This window comes from Equus asinus, chromosome 3 (assembly GCF_041296235.1).
Source record: "Equus asinus isolate D_3611 breed Donkey chromosome 3, EquAss-T2T_v2, whole genome shotgun sequence".
NCBI classification, from domain to species: domain Eukaryota; kingdom Metazoa; phylum Chordata; class Mammalia; order Perissodactyla; family Equidae; genus Equus; species Equus asinus.
This window is the reverse complement of record NC_091792.1, coordinates 10644467-10667466: the sequence shown is the minus strand read 5'-3', so window position 1 is coordinate 10667466 and position 23000 is coordinate 10644467. Positions and strand designations below refer to the sequence as shown.

The 23000-nt window shown below is 37.1% G+C and overlaps 1 long non-coding RNA gene across 7 annotated transcripts in view; it reads right to left on the bottom strand.

Moving 5' to 3' along the window:
• LOC123284567 (uncharacterized) overlaps window positions 1-6896 on the bottom strand; it is a 162954-nt gene extending 156058 nt beyond the window's left edge. For 2 of the 7 annotated variants that reach the window (XR_011501854.1, XR_011501855.1), the window contains exons 1-3: window positions 6159-6549; window positions 4789-4871; window positions 2034-2173 (exon numbers count right to left, since the gene is read on the bottom strand). This is a non-coding gene — a long non-coding RNA (uncharacterized lncRNA). The other 5 variants (XR_011501856.1, XR_011501859.1, XR_011501860.1 and 2 more) reach the window with 3 other exon arrangements.
• Between the last annotated feature and the right edge of the window lie 16104 nt (window positions 6897-23000).

Here is a 23000-nt window from a genome sequence, read left to right as displayed (position 1 = left end):
ATATACACATATACACTCACTTCTTATGCTGTATGCACCCTTTTCAAAATAGGCTGAATTTTTAGGCACACAATGAATTGATGGAGAGTGCACCTGCAGTTGGCGCACACAGTAAGATGGGAATTTGCGAACACCCAAAACACTTCCTGAGATGAAGCACATTTTGTAGGATAGATAATAGAACCATCATTTGAGGACACGCTCTTGTTCAGCCTCTTCAAGCATTATGAGGAAGGTGCTATCATCTCCATTTCATATATGAGATGACCGTGGTTCAGAAGGTTAAGAAGCTGGCAAAGGTCTGCTCTGGAGTGTATCTGAAAGTTCAGCGCTGGTCTGCTCAAGTCCGAAACCCATGATCTTTTCACTTTGCATCTAGGCTTTTCTAGTAGAAGAAAGACAATTTCTGGATTCTACATGCACAAATTAAGGTGTATTTTGAGCCTTGACCATTGAGCTTTGACGAGTTTTCCAAAGTCATTGGGGGTGGGGAGGTGGCGTGTGGCAGTAAAGTGAGCTGTCCACTTAGAGGCCTTCCTTAAAACAAAATGATTGGGGGCCCCAGTAGCTGGTCTACTATGTATCACAAAGGAAAAGATACTCTAGTACCACATTAAATGATTAATTAAAGAGCGCATTAAAATGAGCACTTTCTGTTTGCATTACACCATGCCAGGGTCAGGGACAGACCAAAAGAAACACACTGCATGATGGGATCCACAAGAAGCCTACCATCTAATTTGAAGCCATTAAGTGAAACATTAAATGGAGGATAGTTTGAGATCTAGAATTTCAAATGAAACTGTTTCAGGAGTTAACTTAGGAATAAGACTTTCCCTAAAAATTAGTGAGGTATACAATTATCTCTGATGCTCTGCTCCTCCTGTTTCACCTGAGTATACCTGAGCTATGACCTCAATTGTGAAGTGCTCCCGACCTTGTCCTTTTGGCTACATTGCTTGGTCTTCCTCCCCTTAATAATAATCATACATGCCATCACAGCGGGAATGTTCCAGCAGTGTTTTCTTAGTTCCCGCACCATGGCAGGACTTCCTCCGCCTCTTGTACACCCTGCCACTCTTTGTCTCATAATCTGTTTTGTCTTCTTCACAGTTCCTATCACATCTGAAATCACCATACATATTTATTTGTGAGTTGATTTTCTGTCTTTCCTCCCTGGAAGGCAGGCTGCATGAGGGCAGCGACTTGCCCTGTTGTCTGTCATTCCACAGCCAGCTGCTGGAAGTGTGCTTGGCTCATAGCAAGCACTCAAATGTTTTTTGAATAAATGAACTACAAAAATGATCACTCTTGCTGAGTTTACACTTCTGGTATTTTTAAGGAAACTCATTTTACTCATTCTGGAATTTCAGCAAAGTGTTTTTTAATTATACCATCCTTACTCAAGATCTAATTACCATGATAAGTAATAAATATATTGAGGATTTACTGTGCTAGGCATTTTATATGCCTTTGAATTCTCACAGATAAAGTATCTAACCTATGAGGTCCATGTCCTCATTTTACAGAAAGGAAAATGATGCTGACAAGGACTAAACAACTTGCTCAGGACCGCAGATAAAAACTGCCAAAGCTGGGACTTAAAGGCAGGGTTATCTCACTCTAAATCTCAAGCTCTTTCAAAGCTATCCAATTACGCATCTGACAAGGGTAAATAAGAAATAAAGAGGGGGGTCAGAAAAAAATTTTCAGTATACAAATGTGTAAGACAAGAGGAAAATAGTTGAGTTCTCCAAAGGTACAAGCACAATGATGACATATTTGGTTAAGGGTTAGAGGCCAGTAAATTCATTTCATACGAGAAGTAAGTTTTGAATTTCTTGCAATAACAGATGGTAGAAAGTAAGTATATAAGTACCTTCAAGTATTTTAAATGTTATATTATAGATGGATAATAACTTACTCAGGAAAACCAGAGTGTCTTAGAATTATACTCTTCCACCTGAAGAGGCTGAAGTCCAGGAGGCCAAAGCAACTTGACACAAAATGTCCAACGTTTAGGCCAAACTTACCATGTGGACAGATGATGGGATTCCAACCCTCAGAAGAGGTGTTCTGCTCACCGGATTTTACCACGTAATTACTACGTTCCAATCAATGGGTGCTGCTCTCCCTTAGTGATGTTTTAAAGACTCTCACATAGTTCAAACTGCTGGAGACATTAGAAATGATTAAATCTAGTTTTCACACCTTATAAACAAACCAAAACCGAGATGAAAAATGACCTATAATTTGTAAAGTGTTTTTACAGCCAGAGGCTCATTACATTCTCATAACAGCTAAGTGAAGTAGGAGGTATGGCTATTTTCATTCCCACTTTTACAGAGGAATCAGAACCAGCATCGTGACTAGCTGGTGAAAAGTCACATAACCTTTAAACAGTCATCAACAGGGCTCTTACAATACAGGAACAAAAAAACGGAAAAGGAACACCAGATGCTGAGACTTGGTATTTCTAAAAGAGGTTGCATAAGCCTTATTCTATATGATTGGGATTTCCTTAAATCCAGTTTATAAGAAGCTTCATGTAGTACTCTGGAAGCACAGCCATTAGAGCTTCATTTCCTAACTAGGAAACACACCACTCTACTTACAGCATATAACAAAAAAGAAACATTGACAACAGAGACCTGAATTCATAAGAAAATTAATTTCTTCTCTTAGTTACAAGAATGAAGAAAAATACTAGGAAAAACAAACAAATGCTATTATTTCCAACTAATACATAGTTTTTCTTTGTGAAAGAATATCTAACAAATCAATAGAAAAAAGAAAAACCCAATAGAAAAATAGACAATTAGCAAGTCCAAAAATTAAGAAAGGCAATAAATACATAGTTTAGTTCCGAGACAAACGAAATACAGGCAAACGGATTCATAAATAAGGAAGATGAGTCTAAGCAGGGAGGAAAGAACAATTGCCATCAGAATTAAAACACCTAGGAGTCAAAGAAGGGAACTAAGGAGAAAAAATAAAGAGAAGGAGTAGAATTTCACTGGTGTTTTTAAATTAGGGTAATTGATGTAGAGACTATAAAATGAAAACATTGGTTAGAAAAGGTGGAGGGGTTAGATGAGATGGATAGACACAATGAAAGGTCAGAAAGTTTGGACACATTTCGGTACGTACCTCACTTAAACCAACAGAACTTTTTTTTATGTTGTATATACAGTGAATTTTGTTACTTTTGTATTTTTAAGTTCAGGCACAAAACAATATCATCAATGGTGTTTTCATGAGCAGGGTAACTTTCTGGCAATAAAAACAGGTTCCCATCCTAATTGATTATTTGAGAAGTACACATTTACAGTCTAAAATAAGGACATTCATGGGGTGAGAGGAGTGTGAAGAGGCATAATGACCTGCGTATTAGACCATGAGGGGGCCACACAGTCCCCAGGAATAGAAGATTTACCTTAGATTCACTGTCTTATGACATTCCACTTCTGTGTTGATGTGTGTGCGTTTGGAGAAGGCACAATAATTATGTGAAAACGTCCTGAAATATCTTGTTATGCCACCATTTAAAATATCTTTCAAGTCTTAATGCCTTTTGGAAAATTCAGGCATATTTCTAACAAGTTAGAAAAGTGAGTACCTTTAAAGTAGAATATTACTAGAATCTTAGGTTTCATTTACTAATAAATTCCCATGTCAACAGTATGTATTTATTGCCTACTATATCCCAGGCAGTTTTCCATGCCTTATGAGAAATAAAAAAAAGTTGAGAGGGTAATAACTCTGACTCTGTCTTCTATTGTGATATTTTGCTCCAGTACCCCTTCATGTAAACTGATGATGTTGGACTAAACAATCGCTAAGAGCCTTTTGGCTCTAAAATCTTGTGATATTCATCTACAAAATTATTAGTGAAGGATATTGTGGTGGATTAAAGACAGCCACAGATTCTTTGCCATTCCCCATCACAAGGCAGTGCTTTCCCCTTCTCTGGAGATGGGCTGGCCCTGTAGCTGCTTAGTCTAGTGGAGGTGGAGAAAGTCACATTGTACCAGTTCCAGGTCTAAGGCTTAAGAATGCCTGCCAGTTTCTACTGTTGTGCTTGTTGCTTACCCTGAGGTTTCCATATAAGAAATGTGGCTACCCTGCTGGAGACACCATGACAGGGAGACACCATGAGAGAATAGGCCCCGGGGCTACTTGAAGAGAGAGGGAAGCACTACGATAAACCCCTCAGATGCTTCTACCCCAGCTGCCATCTGATTATAACTACATGAGACCACAAGTGAGGCCAGCAGGAGAACTGCCCAGCTGAGCTCAGTCAAGTCGCACAACGACAAGAGACATTAAAAGCTACTAAGCTTATAATTTAAGCTTTTAATTTAAGCTACTAAATTCCAGGATTGTTATTCAGCAATAGATAACTGAAACAGATATTACATCTCCACATTACGGTAAGTATAATTACATTATTTATCCTATAAATTATATATTTCAGATCATGCATAATAAAGTACCCATATATCTACATACACACACACACACACACACACACACACACACACACATTTAGTTTGGCTACAAGCTGACACATGCAGTACTAAAGTAAAAAAGATCACTGAACTATGCAAAATCTTGCAGCATAAACCAGGAAGCCTCTGGAAAACACGGAGCTAGGGAAACATCACTCAGAAACTTTGTCAGTGAAACATAAAAAACAGCTGGGAACTTAATTAATATGTAAGCACAGTTTTACTCATGTCAAATGATTGACCACACACAAATATTACAATAAATACAGCAGTTTACCTTGAAAAAGAGCTGAAGTTTGCTTGTGGAGTGGGCGTCAGTAAACTGGCCTCTGCACCAAAAAGCAGCAAAGCACAGCTTGACTGCAAGAAAGTTATATAGTCAAACACTCCCTTAACTGGAAAAAGAAATACTAAAGCTACAATTTCCCCAAACCCACACTAACCATGACATATTTCAATTCCAGTTCATTTACTTCATCTGCATGATATATGGTTCAGGAAAAAAAAGTTAAAATGCTATCGCTACTATCACTAAAACTAACTTTAAATTTTATCAAAATTACTCAGATGTTTGCTATAATTTTCAGAAACACTATCTTTCCCCAAAAATTAGCTGAAAGAAAATGCCATATTGTAAATCAACAAAACTGAGTAATAAATCTCTTCACAAAAATGCATGTGTTCTTCTAAGATATTTTACTGTTTTGAAATTCCCTTATTTTAAAGATGCTAAAGAAAAATTTTAAATAATGAGACAAGTTTAGAATCAAGATTTTGCATATTAGAGGAGAAAACCTCCTATTTTTCCCATTAAATGCATTTAAAGAAAAATAATTAGCTTATCATAGGGAAGGCAGACACTGTGTTCAGGGGGAGGAGACAGAGCAAGCCCCTTGGTATATACAGCCCTGTTTTTAAAGGAGTATTTTATTTTTGAAGTCCAGGAAAGGAGAAATATACATGTTCTACACAGACTTTCGAGAAACTCCCAAACTATTCTGCTCTAATATGGCTAAGAGCAAAGAGAGACTACATAAGTGTTTGAGATCAGTTTCACTTGTGTCTCAATATTTACATATTAGTATTTTAACATACGCATTTCCATTCTTTAAAAGAGTATTCTTCTCGAAATCCCTCCTGATTACATATATTGCTAGATTACAATTGTTTATAAAAGAAATAATACTTCAATTCTAACTAAATTTGACATTCAAATGGGTACCCAGAGTAACTAACTGAAGGTGATAAAATACATTGTATCAAGTAGGAATCCCTAATGTTTCTGACAAAGTCCCTCAAGCAAAAGAAGACAAGTAGTTTGTTTAATAAACCCATTAAAGAGACAACTGCAAGTTTTTGATGGAGATTTTAAACAATTAAAAGGGGGCAGTCCCTCTTCTCAATACTGGAATGTTTCAAGAGACTTACAAATAACTCAGAATGATAAAAAAGAATGGGGTTTTTTGTTTGTCTTGTTTTACTTGATTTAATTAAAATAATTTCCACTAAGAGAACAAAAGTAGTCACTAGGTCAACTCCTAAATTGTCTCAGTAAATAAACAAGAGCAACGTAGTTGCTTCATCTCTTTTAAAAGTTTACAATTGAATCGTTATTATTGGATAGGCCAAATAAATGGGCACACTTACCTGAAGTTAAACTTCAACAAGCTGAAATGAGCGCTGGAGAAAATTTTAAGGCTCGCACGACAGAGAGAGAACCGCAGTACCCACTCCCCGCAGCCCCGGCCCTTTGGAAACTGGCTTCACTTAAATAAGGCAGCAGTATTGGTAGCAGCCCCACAACCTCGTGCTACGCTACACGTTACTAAAATTAGCCATATAAGGGCTGCGAACCTGGTGGGACTCAGCCACGACTGTAACAAGCAACACGCATCGCCAAGGGACTGGCTTTGGTACCAGTCCTGGAAGACAGATGCTAACTAAACTGATAACATGATGCTCAAGCGCCACAGCCATCCTGTAATGTGTCTGTCAGAATATTTTAATTTAAGGGTTTCTATTGGCTAGAAAGTTAACAAATATACATACGCAAATAACCACAGCAGACGATAACTTTCAGAATAATGTTTTCAACCGAAAATACTCCAGGGAAGTATTTCCTCTTGGTCTAAAGAAACTTGTTAAGCTGATTATATCAAACGAGTGTTTGTTTCAGGACCCCTTCATTTCAAGCCGCGAGAAACTTGTCCCCATCGTGGGTGCCACCTCTGGGCTCCGCACCCCACGCCTCCCGGGGCGGGGTCCCGGGCGAGGACAGGACCGGCCCGGCCGCCGGGGTCCGCACCAGGGGCTGCAGCTGCCGCGGCTCCTCCCGCCCCGGGGCCTCGGCCTCCGCGGCTCCCCGGGCGGCCCTTCCCCTCGCCGGGCCCGCGGCCGGAGCGCGGACGCCGCGGCTGCTCCGGGAGGCGGCGGCGCCGGCGGGGCGGGCGGGGCGAGCGCGGGGGCGGGCGGGGACTCTGCGCTCGCTCCCCGCCGCCGCCCTCCCGCCGCCTCCCCGCGCCCGCCTGCCCGCCTGCCCGCCGGGTCAGGGGCAGGGGCAGGGGACCCCCCTTCCGCCCGCCTTGCGCCGGGATCGGCCCCTCTGGTCCTTCTGTCCCCGGCCTGGGCGGCGTGGGGACCCCGGCATCTCTCCCTGGCCGCTGCGGGCAGGTTGGTGGCGGCCGCCCAGTATGGGCCGGGACGCTGGTCGGAGTCTTGAGGTGGTGCCCGGGGCGGCTGTTTGGATCACTCCAAAGCTGGTGACAGTCACACAGAGGGGCATTTACCCTCCACTCCTAGGACAGTGGGTGGGAAGGGGAACAGTTGCTCCCATGCTTCATAGTGGTGATAATTATTAGCAGAGTGTAGCGACTCTGCCACTTGGCCTCCGCAGAATTTATCCTTAACTACCGCTGCCACCGCTTCGCTGCCTTCCTAGGGTCTTTTATTTCCCTCACGCACATCCACTGGACAGGCCAGAGCTCGGCCCGGGAGAGCGCTGAGATTCTGAGTCTAGATCTACAGATTGGACTCAACGCCCCTGTCACACAGGAGGCCCGAAGCCGTGGGTTTACACGGAGGAAAGGATAAACCAACTGATGTGAGACTGTAAAACCAGGAGTTCTCGCCTCCATTCTCCCGTTTCCTGTGTTCCAGGATTAGAAGACAAGCGGAAGGCCTGCAATTGACAGAACATTTTTGGATCTGATTGAAAGAACATTGTTAGATCTAAGGTGTGAGGTTTGCTGTTGATGAATAAATAAAAAAGCAATAGGATGTATTGGAGTATATGAGGAAGCCATTTGGTTCAAAACTAATTCAGCTTGACGTTATTTTTGCAAAAGAGCCTGATGTGGTCTGTTGAGCATGCATGGTGCATCTGCTGTAAACATTTACGGTGTCCCAAAGACAGGAATGATGTCCTTAAAGATAGGGATGTATCTTCCACCAATACAGCCATCTCTTAAAGGAGAAGCATCTTTTCCTGAAAACTAAGGATTATTGACCTGCTGTGCTCACTTTGTGACCATTGACTGCTGTACCAGCTAAGCATCTAGAGACAGCAGCATAAAAGATGTTCCTGTCATGTGTGATGTATGCTCCATGCTCCAAGACTGTATATAACCACTCTGGACACCCTACATCTTCAGATGTGCTTCCTTCCTTGGGGAAGGAACCCCCCCACCCCACCCTGGGGGCTATTGACCTCAGACCTGGCTCATAATAAACTCAACCGAAAATTTTATTTATAGATTGATTATGGATTATATGGCTCAACACTGTCCAAAATTTGTGTTTTATTTGGGGTCTTTATTCTTTAAACAAATTTTGTTTTGGTTCCAAGTAACTCAGTACATAAAAATATTTAAGAAATAGGAACCAACCTATGTTAAGTGTTTTCCCAGGCATTTGCAGGTTTGCTGCCTAGCACACCCTCTGGCTTGTAGTTATAAATAACAAATCATCCCCCACGCTGTTCCTCTGCTTCAGGTGATGCTAACTCCTGCCCTGACTTCAGTGAACAGGACCCTGAGCTGTTTGTTCAATGGAAGTCTCTTGTTCCCCTGGTACCAAGGATTATTTCAGAGATGTGCTCGGGCCCCATGTCAGGCCAATCAGAGGCAAAAAGACATAGTTCTAGGACTTTGTGACCCCTACAAGTTAGACTCACCCATCTTTAGAGATGTTTAAATGCCCAGCCACTGCAGGTCCGTTATGTTAAGGTTGGAGTCCCAGTAGGAAAAAAAGCTGGGCCCCCGAAACGTGAGTGCTGATCTGTAGATGACTGCTCCTGAGAATACCGGCTTTGTAAACCACTTGGACTCTCGGACCTTGTCGTGGTACTTCTTCTGTACTGGAAAATGCTGCAGAGGTTTCTCCTCCCCAGTTAACATGTACCACTCCCCCCCGCCCCAACACCACCACTCAATAGTTTCTCTTCTTTTGGCTGTAAGGCCCTTATCTAGGGATAAATCTCAGGATAATTTGATTGGGGATGTGCTGGGCTTTATGTGAGAGGAAAGAGGAGTTGGAAGAACCAGTGTCTACAGGCAGGAGCCAGGTTTTGCAGATGCTTGATCAAGGTGGCCAAAACCTTTAAGACCGAATAAGCAAGAATTCATTGACTTGGGGGCACTTTCTTCGAATATGAGATATAACGCTCTAGGAAGGACCCCAAGGGAAGAGGTGAACTCATGGCTAGCATGAATCTTAGGAAATGATGGCTAAGGCTGGCTCAGATGGATAAGGCTAAATTGCTCTGGAAGACAGCAGAGAAGGGACTAAAGGGGCTGAAGGAAGTGAGATTATTGGAGTGAATATATTATCTGAAGCCAGAATATCCACCAGTGGATTATATTCCACCAGAGGGCCAGAGGAAACACTATTCGATGGTGGTCATCAGGAATATACTGGTGAGAGGGGCACCAGCATCACTAAGATGTTTGTTAGTGATTCTCCACTGCGGACATGATTTAATAGCAGGAGAGGTATTCACAGAGCTGGGCTCCTTGATGTCCATGAGGATGATGGTCTGACCATGAGGCCAGGAGTCGGCACTTAATCACCAGAAGACAGGAAGCTGCAATTATCATAAAGACCCGGAAGGTCAGAGTGGCAGTCCAAAGGATTTGACACACAGAGAGTTGAGATGGTGAATAGACCATATTGCCCCTCCCCCAACTCTTGCAATAGTTTCTGCAAAGGGGCCTCACAAAGGAGTTTTTAGGTTGATGGGACTCTCCGTTTTGGTACTGCATTTGTAGATACATGACTCTTCTCAAAACCCATGGAACTGTACACTACAAAGAATGACTTTTACTGCATTCAAATTGAAAAACAATCGGGATGTAGGGAAGCCAGGATGGAATGCAGACATTGAAATGAATCTAATTCTATCTCAATTATATGAAATAATCTCAGAGAAGTGGGTGGGGAAGAAAGGAGCTAAGCTAAACAACTCTGGAAAAGAATGTTTTCTCAGATATTGGAAGGCTAAAAACATAAAGAACTGTGAACAAAAACTGTGTTCTAGTTGGCAAATTTGTTTGTCCCAGGGCTACCATTAGTAAGCGTGATTCTACGTTATATGTTTACCGTGGTTGAACTAATAATAAAAAGATTGCAGATGAAAGCCATACTTCTCTTTTACAATGTTACAATAAAATAAACAAGCAGAGAATGCTAGATGGACACTGATGTTCTGGGTTAGAATCAGAGCTGTTAATATGAACTTGTGTTTATTTTTAATACATACAGAGATAGATATACATTTAAATATATGTGCATACATGGGCCAGCATAGATATGTATGGTTTCTAGCTCAGTCCACTAAGAAGGTCTAGAAGCAGTGACACCCCAATGGCAAGGACAAATGCACATACCCAGATATTTCTTTCTAAATGCCATAATCCAATTAAAGGAACCAGAGACGCTTGGAAAAATAGATAATTCTAGGGCTGTTGGCAGGGGAAATAAAAGATGAGTCTGGAACATCTTGTAGTGCTAACAAGTAAGGAAAGTGCTGCAAGAGAGAAAGAAGAAAAGAAGAAAGGAAGAGTGCAAGGAGGGAAGGAAAGCAGGGAGGGAGGGAGAAGGAAACAGGACAGGAGGGAGGGAGGAGGAAGAAGAGATCGAAAGAGGGGGAAGGAAGAAAAGTGGGAGAGAACGGAGGACAAAAGGGTAGGAGTGTGGATTTTAGGGTGCCAAAAATGCACACATCTTTTCGAGTAGTTTATAAACTAGTTGACAATTCTATTTAATAACTTTTCATAACTGAATTAGGAATTCACTGTTAGTAGATAATATTTTCTAAATAGAAAACTAAAATATAGGTGTGATCTATAAGGTGATTTCACAGTTTGTAAATACCATTTTATTAAACCCTAGATGTGTGGATGCATTTTTAAAAACTAATTTTAAATGGGAAGCAGCTGAAGCTTAGAGAGATACAACTTGTTAAACCTATAAATAAATGTTGGGGAGAAGCCTTTAATTTAGAACTTTTAACTCAAAATATTCATACTTCTTCCAATAAACAACACGGTTTCTTCAAAAATTGTGTGTTTATTTTGGTGATGGGTTAAAACAGTTATGCCAAGTATCTAAATGCTGGAAATCTTTCTTTTTATTTAAGTGCTGAAAACCGATTATTATCTTTAAATTGCACAGAAAGCTTTTGTAAAGTCACATTTTTCGGCTTTTGAAACTTAAGTGTGTTTTAGAAAGTTATTTACACTCAGCACAAAACTGATGTAGTTTACTTACTGCGTGATAAGGGGATAAGATAAACTGCTAACATATGTGAACCTTTGGCGAAAGATGGGAAAAAATTCAATTGTGTTTCTACCACGTTACAAAGTTGTTTAGTATATTTTACAGAGAAACTCTAGAATCCATTTTGTTGCATATTTTTATGTAAAGAACAATATTTCAGTGATTTTCCTTTAAAACAATTCCCAATTTCAAAATAGAGAGCATCAGTACTTTTTTGTTTTTTAAAGTTGGATTAGTTAATAATAGACAGCAAAGAGAAGGCTGCCACTGTGTATTGCCAGAGTGGCTCTAGAGCAAAGTTGTGTCTTCCTCAGAAGTCTCACCACCAGTGGGAAATTCTAAGTCCCCTGCTGTATCTTTGACCAGGAACCAGCAATCAGATCTTAGTTGTCCTTTCTGCTCCTGGAAGCGCAATATATGAGAATGACTAAAGCCATTGTTTGTTACCTAAATAGATGAAAGAGAATGCTCCCCAGAAAGAAAGGATGCCTTTTCTGATTACTAACCACCGTAATTTATGGTCAAAACATGAATCCCATGGTAAAAATATGATTGACACACAATTCTGAATTATAATTTACCTAACCTATGTGTTAAGCTCAATTACACCTCATTTAACTGAATTTTAAAACTTCATAATGTTCATGAAAGTTTTGGTAGAATAGAAAAAACATTGACTTTAGATTCTGAGGCCCTGGGTGTTTGTATTTTCATTCAGTGTTTCTACGTGAACTGCCTGCATCACGCCACCTAGCAAGTTTGTAAAAATGCAGATCTCCAGGAGGCCAGCGCAAACCTGTAAAATTAGAATCTTTTGTAGTACTATATTAGGAATCTACGTTTTTTTCAAGAGCCTCAAGTGATTGGTAAAAATATCTATTTCTACCTGTGCTGCTGAAATTTTCTGTATCTCTAAAGTGAGGGAGTGATATCTTTCAGAACTTTTAGATTTCTTCCAGCTATAATGATTTCAGTAGTCTAAATAGCCTATCACTGGGGCAATAATTGTCTTCATAAAACTTTCAAAAGACTCCATTAAATTAAACATATATACACTGGAGTTATGTATAATAATAGTCTGTTTATGGTGAAGATATTGTAGCCACAATCCATTAATTGTTTACTTAATGGCACCACTGTTGACACAAAGTATCAGAATAATTTAGTGCTATGTGATTTCTCTTGCTCCTGGCTTTTAACCTTATTGTCAAAATAGCCTCCCAAAAAAGGCATACTAGCATTTACTTTCTATGCGTGGAAAGAGACGAATAATGAAGGTACAAATATTCTCACAAACTTAACACTCTGCAAATAATACTATAATAATTACAGAATCAGGTTTTCTTTGAACAAGATTTTGGTACTGAAGAAAGGCTCTGTAATTGTTGGCTTCCAGTATAGGTAAAAATGATCTCCATCATCTAGTAAAATTCTTATTAAAATAATAAAGTTTAAACATCTGATTAATATTCCTTAGAATATTTCAGAGCATGCTTTTCACTGCTTAAACATTGGCATATGAAACAAACATTTAAGAACACAAATAATTCTGCAGTTATTGTGGTACCAAAGTCACAAGTAAACAGATGGGAGAAGAATTATTTTTGGAAAGAATCATGTAATTAGTTATACAAACAATGACAACTGTTTGTAAGTACACAGGGCAGATTAAAGAATCAACACAGTTGTGGTAAATATTCCAAATTCCCGTTTTAAAGTGCTAATAAATGTGACCCCTTTATCAGACATAAGACACTCTGCTACATGTAATTTCTACAGTATATCTGCTTCTAGTTCTCAAAATGGCTTTAAAACAAATCTCCAATGAAATCACTGACCAAGAGAAAGAAGTATAGTAAAAGAATAATAAAAAAGAAAAAAGGAAAAAGGTACTTTAAAACTTAGAGCTCCCAATAAGTTATCACAGAATCTATTAATTTCTAATCTATTGATATTGACTGTACGGAGTTCAGAGACTATGCTTTAAATTTTTCCTTCAGAGAAAATAAATGATTGAATTTGTCAATGCTGTTACATTATCTGATAAAAATATTATTCTTGGTACATTTAGAACAGCTAGAATCTGAAACAACTTTCTTTTATTAGGTTTACTCAGCCATATTGTATGCTACATTGAACGTTTATTGAGTAAATTCTTTCCTTTTTTTTTCTGGTGAGGAAGATTTGCCATGAGCTAACATCTGTTGCCAATCTTCTCTCTTTTCACTTGAGGAAGATTAGCCCTGAGTTAACATCCGTGCCGATCCTCCTCTACTTTGCATGTGGGATGCCACCACAGCATGGCTGATGAGTGGAGCAGGTCTGCACCAAGGATCCGAAGGCATGAACTGGGGCTGCTGAAGCAGGGGAGCAGAACTTTAACCATTCAGCCATGGGGCCAGTTGCTGGAGTAGATTTTTTTCTGTGATTTTCTATTTTATTATTGAGTTTGTAATTCCAATAGCCATATGGAGGTTGCTCTTGATCATACTTTGGTATAAATTGATACCATACTTTTGTCAAATAAATATTCCCTTTTATTATTTAACTACTGTCATATTTCTTCTGGTTGTCACAAACACTGTCCAAGGTACTCCCATCCAAGTATATATAATAAAAATGAAACAGACACAAAAAGATTTAGGCATTCTTGAGTATGTCCTTTATCTTTTAGATGAAGAAGAATTATGGTGCTTTGCAGTGACACATTCATCCCCCTAGAATCAGTCTGTTGATTCCCAGGGCTTCAGCCACTGAAAGTTCATTTTAACATATTGTCACTGTTTCTCTACTAGCTGATGTCTGAAATATAACTCACTATCTCAGTGGCCCTGAGGAAACCTGAGTTGGATTTGATTGTGAATAGAATTCGGTAACTACAGGTTTCAAAATTCTGTTTATATCACTTACTCACATTCTATTGCTATAGAAATTTTCCAATGACATATTTCATTGTCAAGTTTATGCTATATGTGGATGAACTGCAGTAAGTTTTCATTTCTTTTTGTGTATGAAACTTTATGTGGCAGATAACTTCTTATTGATGAGCTTTGTGTTAAGCACTATAGAAATGAGAATGGCTTTTCAGAATCAATAATAATAATCAGTAGAACAAAACTTTCACACATAAATAGATCATTGTCATTTAACTTCACAAAGACAGACTCTCTTGTGGTTTAATTAAAAAGTCATAGTTTACTATTTTATCAAAAAGTAACAAGCGAAAATTAAATATTTCCAAGAATCAAAAGAGACTGTGATGACACCCTTTTGTTTTAGGGAAAATTTTTCCATAAAACTTGCTCCCTCATGCTTTCATGTTTAGAGTCCCAGAGGTCCTTTAAATTTCTCCTTTGTTCATATTGATACGTTGAGAGTCACATGTAAGGAAAGTTAAATAATGTGAATACTGAAAGACTTATTTTTTCCAAAATATAAAGGATATAGACTTTTGGAATTTTTTGCTGGGTCAATAAATTTAGTTTAATTTTTTTTACCAGCTTTGTAAACAGGAAGGAAATAATTCAATTACCTGTAGGCCCTTAGATAATTATTGTCCTCATTTAAAATGTAGTGAAACACAAGAAAGAAAGCATAAATTAACAAACTTGCTAAATATATGAATTATATAAATTAAAACACTTCAGTTATTCTGATTTGAAAGAAGAGAATTTGAAAAGAAGTTATAGATTGAGTAATCCCAAAATCCAAAATGAAAATACATTTTTTGATAGAAAAAATCTATCTTCAATGCTTTCATATTCTGAAAATTTGGCTTAATTATTTAGAACTAACAAGAGATCAATTTCCTTATTTAATTATGCATCCTTTCTGAAATGAATAAATAAAATTTAACTAACTTTAATTTATTTCAAGTTTAGATAACTCTTATTGTTTTATAAGCTAAAAGCAATCTATAATCTTATTAGAAATATTGAATATACATATTATAATATTGTAATATGTATTAATTACAGAACGATATTAGAATTATAGAAATACATGACTTAATCCCATTATAAAGAATACTTTGTGAACATTTTGATGTAATTCACTCACGTACTTTTGCTACTTGTACTTTTTTTTAATACAATTGAATAGTGCGATACTAGAAGATTTTGGTCATTTCTAATGTTTTGCCATGATAAATAAACTGTTATACAGAAAATGGCATCCTAGTGTATGCATATTATTTTATATTTCTCATTATTTCCTTTGGATAGATTCCTAGAAGCGAAATGGATATTTTTTAAATTTCTGCCAAATAATTTGAAATTTGCTTTTGAGATTAGTCAGATCAATTAATATTCTCCACAGTGTGTATAACAGTGTTCATTATATTACTATAATTATTGTTCTATTTCTTTATTATTATTAAAATTGGGTTTTTTTCCTATGGATTCCTTGTACATTAATTTGTTTTATTTCCTTTTGGGATTTTTCTTACAAATTTCACAAGCATTCTACATATTTTACTTATCAGCCAATATTTTGCTACATTTTGCCTTGTTGATTTTATCTTAATATTGTGACTATGATTTTTGATGTGTATGTTTTAAGGGAGTGATAATTTTTTCCCTTTTTCTCATGCTCTTTTTGTAATTCATTAAAAGCTTATTATATTCCCCCATCCATGATTTGATAAATGTTCCCCTAAAGTATATACTAGTAGTCCTTTATTTTTTATTTCATGTTGTTGTCTTTTATTTGCTTTGAATTAATTTTGATGGGTGATGGGAGATGAGACACTAGATTGTTTTCATTTTTCACCTTCAAATGCCAATTATCTAGATGCAGTTTATTGAAAACCCCACCCCTTTTTTATTGGCTTGTGATAGTTCCTTTATCATGTTCAGCGTTTACAGATATGAGGGTCTGTTTCTGATTTGTCTGATATGAGAGTCTGTTCTTGCCTCCTGACAGCAGTATTTTAATTACCACACATTCTAACAAACTTGAATATCAAGTAGTGAAAAAAAGCTCTTCCTATTTCATTTTTGAAACAAATTTAGTTTACTTTTTTTTAAGGAAGATTAGGCCTGAGCTAACATCTGCCACCAATCCTCTTTTTGCTGAGGAAGACTGGCCCTGAGCTAACATCCGTGCCCATCTTCCTCTACTCTATATGTGGGACGCCTACCACAGCATGGCTTGCCAAGCGGTGTGGAGGTCCGCACCCGGGATCCGAACCAGAGAACCCCAGGCTGCCCATGCGGAACATGCAAACTTAACTGCTGCACCACTGGGCCAGCTCCAAATTTAACTTACTTTTGCCTGTTATTCTTCCTAAGGGACTTTAGAGTCTTTCACAATAATTCAAGTTTTGATATATCCACTATAATTTTGATTAAAATTTTATTAAATCTATATATTATTTAGAGATAACTAACATTTCTAAAACATTGCCTTTCTATCTAGGAATATAGTATTTTTCTTCAGGCATTTAAATTGACGTACAAATTTATGGTGGATGTGTGTGTTCATAGTTTTCATTAATTTCTTTAGATTTTGCTGTTTGAGCTTTTTTTCCTCTCATGTAAGTTACTGATTTCGTAAATGGATAGGTTGTTGTACATATTATTTTGATTTTAAACAGGCTTCCCAAGAATATTTCAGATGATTATTTAATTGGATTTGTAAAGTTTAGTGTGTGTCACATGATTTTAGTTGTATTTGAATTAAATGTTGGCATTACTTTCTTCCAAGTTGTCAATCATCTGAAAAATTCATATTCAATTGTTTATTTGAGGCCTAGATAAGCAAATACTTTTAAGGCAGCTCATTTTCTTTAATTAAAGTAGATGAAATACTCAGATATTCCAGAAGACAAGTTAAAATTTTGTTCAGCAAAGTAGCATTTGATAGAACAGTTCACTGTCATAAGGAGTGACAACCGAAAACACGATTCTGAACGTATGCAGGGTTTTATAAAAAAGGATTATACCCACAGCAATGTAAGTTGAAGTAAGTAGTGGAAAGTTCTCTCTCAATCCTTTATTATTCTGTGTTCCAGTGATGCTAGGACACATGACCTGGATTTTTTATTTCTACATTTTATTTACTAATATGGAGGTTTTAGTTAACTACTTCAATAGCACAAGTCCTATGTTAAAATATTCATGATTAATATCAAAAGTTTTAAATAGCTGTGAGTTAATTTAAGTAGCATAAAATTAAAATAATAATAGCCAAGTGTCACTAAGTTTCAAACAAAACTGGTTCATTCCTTGGGGCAACACAAATTCATACTTCCTTTTGGAAAAGAATGTGGCTATGTATATCATAAACTATAGACAAATCTCTTTGACTTTTGACTCAATAATTCCACTCTTGGGAAAGTACTTTATAGAAACACTTCAAAAGAAGAAGAAAAAGATTAGAAGAAGAAACAAGGAAAGGAGGGATATGAGAAAGAGAAATAGGAGACAGAGAAAAAGAAAGAAGAGAAAAATTATATGCACAAAGAAGCACGTGGCAGCAATAAAATTATGAAGATAAAATATATTGAATAAGCAAGTTAAAATGCTACCATTTGATGATATATTATGCTGCCATTAAGATAATTATGAACACGATTTCAACATGGAAAAATATATCTGATGTAATGCTATGAAACAAAACATGGAAAGTAAAATTTTGTGCAGACTACATTTGTAAATATTTATGAGACAAAATGAAATACGAATATATCCTAGAAGAAAAAATAAAATTGATTTTCTCTTTTAAAATATGCTAATATTTTTAATGCTTATATTCCATTTTAGTGATTAAATAGCTAACGTTTTATTTGCTAGATTATTAAAATACTTTATAAAACATTAAGTCCTTTGTGTTGCTCACAATTTCATGTTTCATCAACTTCACGTTTGCCATATGAAGCCGTAGAACCATTCAGTGCTATCTATAGCAGTTACAGCATGGGATGGCTTCTTGTGAATCTACACTACAGAAATGTATAATCCATCATATCAGTTAAATTTAGACAATCAAATATGTGCTCTCTCTTTTTCTCTTTCTCTTTCTTGCTGTCTACATACACACACAGACACATATGTGTGTAATGTATATGTATATTTATAGTATATGTTTATGGAGTGTATATATATATATATATATATATAGCTAGAGAGAGAGATATAATTCATTCATATTTCCAAAAATATCTGTGGCTCCTTACCACAGAATAATATACGCAATAACAAAATTAGTTAAATTATTAAGAAATATCTTTGTAGAGGAACAACACATTGCTTGACAAGGAAAAATATACATAATGAAAATAATACAATAAATTATTTGTAAACTAAGTTAAAAACACATACACAGACATACACCTCTATACACATTCTATCCTTTCACAGTGTCCAATGAGAGTTCTTAGATATTTCAGGAACTCAGTAATCATCCAGATTAGAGTTTGCTAACTTCAATACCTACAAGGACCAGGCCAACAACATAGATAACGCTGATGAAGTTTCACTTCTGTGGCCAGTCCAAATAGGACAACAGCAACTCAGTGAGAAAGTGGACCCGGGGCTCAAAAGAAGCTATATGTAGGTATTGATGTAAATCTTTGTTTGATATTGGAACGGTTTTAAAAAATCAATACCATAGGCCAAGTAAATCACCTTTGCTATCCCCTGTGGTCTGAATGTGCTCTCCCTCAAATTCATATATGAAATCCTCACCCCCTAAAGACAGGGGTGTTAGGAGATGGGGTCTGTGGGAGGTGATTGTATCAGGAGGACAAAGCTCTCATGTATGGGTTTACTGTTCTTACAAAAGACACCCCACAGAGATCCCTCATCCTTTCTACCATGTGAGGATAGAAGAAGTCTGGAAGCAGGGTGAGGTCCCTCACCTGACCACGCTGGCACCCTGATCTAGGACTTCCAGCCTCCAGAACTGAGGGAAATAAGTTTCTATTGTTTATAAGCCACCCAGTCTGTGGTATTTTGTTACAGCAGTGTGAAGCTACTAAGATGCCATCGTATCTAGTTTGTGATCTCTGATTCTAGTTCAAATTCTTCCACTTGAAAATTAAGGTAAAAGGCTTGTGAAGTGAGGCTAAGATCTAAGAAGGTAAGATTGAAGAGCTGAGATTACCAAGCTAATTGGTCACAGAGCAGCAGGGGCATCCAAGGATTCTGGATTGCCATTTCCATACAAAATATTTATCTAATTAAGAATTCTTCACCGTGCCCAGTTTAAAAAGCAAATGAAGTTTTAGCTTCTACACAAGGATTATACTAAAAAACCTTTTATAATCCCTTAACATTTCCATATAGAGATTATTTTTTTCTCTGAATAACTGCTAATTCTACTAGACTTCTAAAATTCCTTTTTCTAATGCAATCTCCTAAACCCCAAATTTCTCTTAAAGATTCAAAAAAAAACAAAAAAAGTGAGACATTCTGACAATACCAAAGCAAATGAATTTTTTAAAGTTAAAGTTAATTAAAATGGAAATTAATTTTGCCCAATTGATTTGCATTTTGTATGCAAATGTGGAAACTTTGTCATCATTCAAGACCCCCATGGCATTGGCATTTTGAGACATGATTTATTTAAATAAAATTTTTGTTCTGCTTTGCTCATTTGTCAAATGTCTCCTCCAATCAGTGGGATTTCAAAGCGTTGAACTCCATGTCTCTTGCTGTTCTCAGAATAATAAATGATTTGCAATATCATATATATTTTAAATTTTCTTATGAATAATTGGTCACATTCCCACACTAATCCTAAGACACCACTTGCATTCTGAATCCCTTCTCAACGTCATCTTTTTTTAATTCCCTACTCCCTTTTCTCATTAATTTACTGACCCTACCTTTTGCCAATCAACTCATGGCACTTTAATTTACCATAAGATTTCACATATAACACGTAAGTATCATAAACAAAATATGCTAAGAAGAAAAATCCCTTATTTCTGTGTCACCCTGACTGTCTACTCACTCTTCCTTCTTTGAGCCATTCCCTTCCTCAATCTAGTGTGTTTTCTAATCTTCAATCATTTTTAAAACAATGTGTTTTGATTAAATCATTCTTCTAAAAACCATTGATGATTTTCATTAGGTAGAGTCATACATAAGACCTTTAACCTTGTATTCAATGTTTAAATTTTTCCCAAACTTAACTTTAATATTAATTTAGAATATTTAGAAAATATTTTTCTATTTGAATTCTCTTTTAGAGAATTAGAATTGATCATCTCTACTTATTAGACTGGTTTATTCATTGTCTCTTAAACTTCATTGTCCAAGTTCCCCAGCCTGGACTTCCCAGCATAATCTTTTTCATATATGGCAGGATAATTTCTTCAGATATTAGTTTATATTTTGCTTTTCTTTTATTCCCTCCTCACTATTCCAAGCAGGTTCCCTAGCATAGAGATTCTTGACTAGGGGAAATTTATTTTCCCAGAGAGAAAGAAGAAATTTGCACTAGCACATATTTTCCTGGCTTTGTTTTTTTCCAGAAGACCAAAGACCTTGAGGGACTTTTAGTTATTAAGGAGAGTGAAGGGAAGACAGGGTGGGTGGGGAGAGAAAAAGAGAGAGAGGAAGCCCAGGTGTGAGAGGAGAAGGAGCTGAGCAGGTGACAAGAGTATAGGAGAGCACTGCTTACTCCCTAGCAGAGCCCAGGATGGCTGGCCACATGGCAGAGGGTAACCACTTGTCTGTGGTAGCCTCAAAGAGCAGAGAACTTAAATACCAGGGTCCTACCAGAAGCAAAGATTCTTTTGTGCAAACTTGACATAGAAGTAGCAGTCACCTGCAGCCAGTGGACCACATTTGACTTGAATTAAACAATTATACATTTTTTTCACATCTAATGCTTAAAGTAAGATATACTCTTATATTCATTCATCCTTCAAGACTGCATTCAAATTCCACATTGTTACAAAAGTTTTGTGAAGTATCCACAGTTCAAATCATATCTTTTCTTCTGTATTGATTGCTTCTTTCATTTGTAATTTATCATGAACTGCCTATCTTATCTTATTTCTTTTACGGACAAAGTATTTGTAAATTCTAGCTTGCATCATTATTTATAATCCAATGTATTTATATCCTTTCTCTACTAGATTAAAATGTAAGCTGCTTGTAAAGCAGGAACTATGTTTGATATCTCCTAGTTGCCTTCAAAATTCCTATCACTGTGTCTTACATCTAGAAAACACACAACTAATATTGATTTAATTTGATTTATCTCTATTCAACCTTCTGGTGGTCATACTTTCTCCTATTTCTTCTTTGATAATTAAATATATATATTTAGAAAAGATTTTGTCTGGTACCTTTCCAATGCAATCAGAGTGCTTGAGTTCTAAGAGACTGTTCAGCCTTCAACAGTAATTATGACTTCAACGAACCCAATAAGATTTCAGTTTTCTTTTTCTTCTGAGATAAATGACAGGTGAAAAGAGTAGGTTTTGTTTTCTGATCCCTCAGCATCCCAGGTGCTCCAGGATTGCATCCTTTTATGTTGAACAGTGGTGCCAGCTAACCTTGGCAGTTTCTGACTTTCACTATTTAGTTTACTTTATCAGAGGTGAGCTTTGAGTAAGAGTGAGATGTGCTACAATCTGATATACAGACACATCCTGTGGGACTCAGTTGATATTCTTACAATGATGCTTTGCACGACTTGGTTCAGTTTCCTATGTGTTATATTGTAACTGGAAATAATTAAAAACTTAGAAAAAATAAAATAACATAAACTTTATTGTCATCTAAAAAAATTAGTTTTTCAGTTGGGACCAAGGAGCATGCTATTTTCTTCTGTCTGAGCAGAAAGATTGACAAACTTAAGCAAAAATGAAAATCTTATGTTAATGAAATTTTTCTTCAGTTCCGCATCACCCTGTGCTCAGAGTAGCGTTGAGCAGCATCCAGGGAGTCTCTGGAACTTTGTTCTTTGGGAAGACTATCAGATTTCAGATCTAGTATCATCTTTGACCTGAGATGGATATTTCTCATTTAAATAAGTGAAAGTAAAGAGGTAGATATAATACTTAATTCTTTTCTAACTATATTGACATAAAATAGTCTTTGAAAATGTCTTAAATCAAGTCATAAAGAAAAAGAACCCTATATATTGCCATGATATTATATGTTTACTATTACAAAAAGAAGCAAGCATTTTTTTCAAAATGCTAAAGTGCAAACCAATGACAAACACCAATAGATTTCTGCATGTTCAGTTGATACATGGGATGTAATGACTTCTTTTAATCCCTCCTTGTGGAGGTCCAATCTATATAGCTGAGTCCTTTAAACTTCTGTTGTTAGGGTGGTCATTTCTCCAGGCTCTGCAATAAATCAGGTACTTAACTTCCGTACTCAGATATTCTTTCCGGCAGGCTCACTCTGTCCCACAGCGGGTAAGAAGGTTTTTGTCTTGCTGCAAAGAGCAGCTTTGTCTTGGAGTGCCATGATTTTAGTAAGTGGTTTCTGTCTTCATAATTTGCCTGGTCCTTCAGTTTCTTGTTTTGGTTCTCCCGTAGTACCAAACATTGACCGCTGAGCTCCTTTCATGTTCACTGGGGTTCCCTTCTCCCCAAACCTCTGCTCCCTGGATAAGTGGATGTCAGGCCACTCGCCCACTGCCCTCTGCTTCTTGTGCACCTCCTTCGTAATGAATTTTTGAAATTTGTATCTCTTAGTTTTGGTCATGAACTTTACCCTACAGTCCAGCCACACTTAGGAA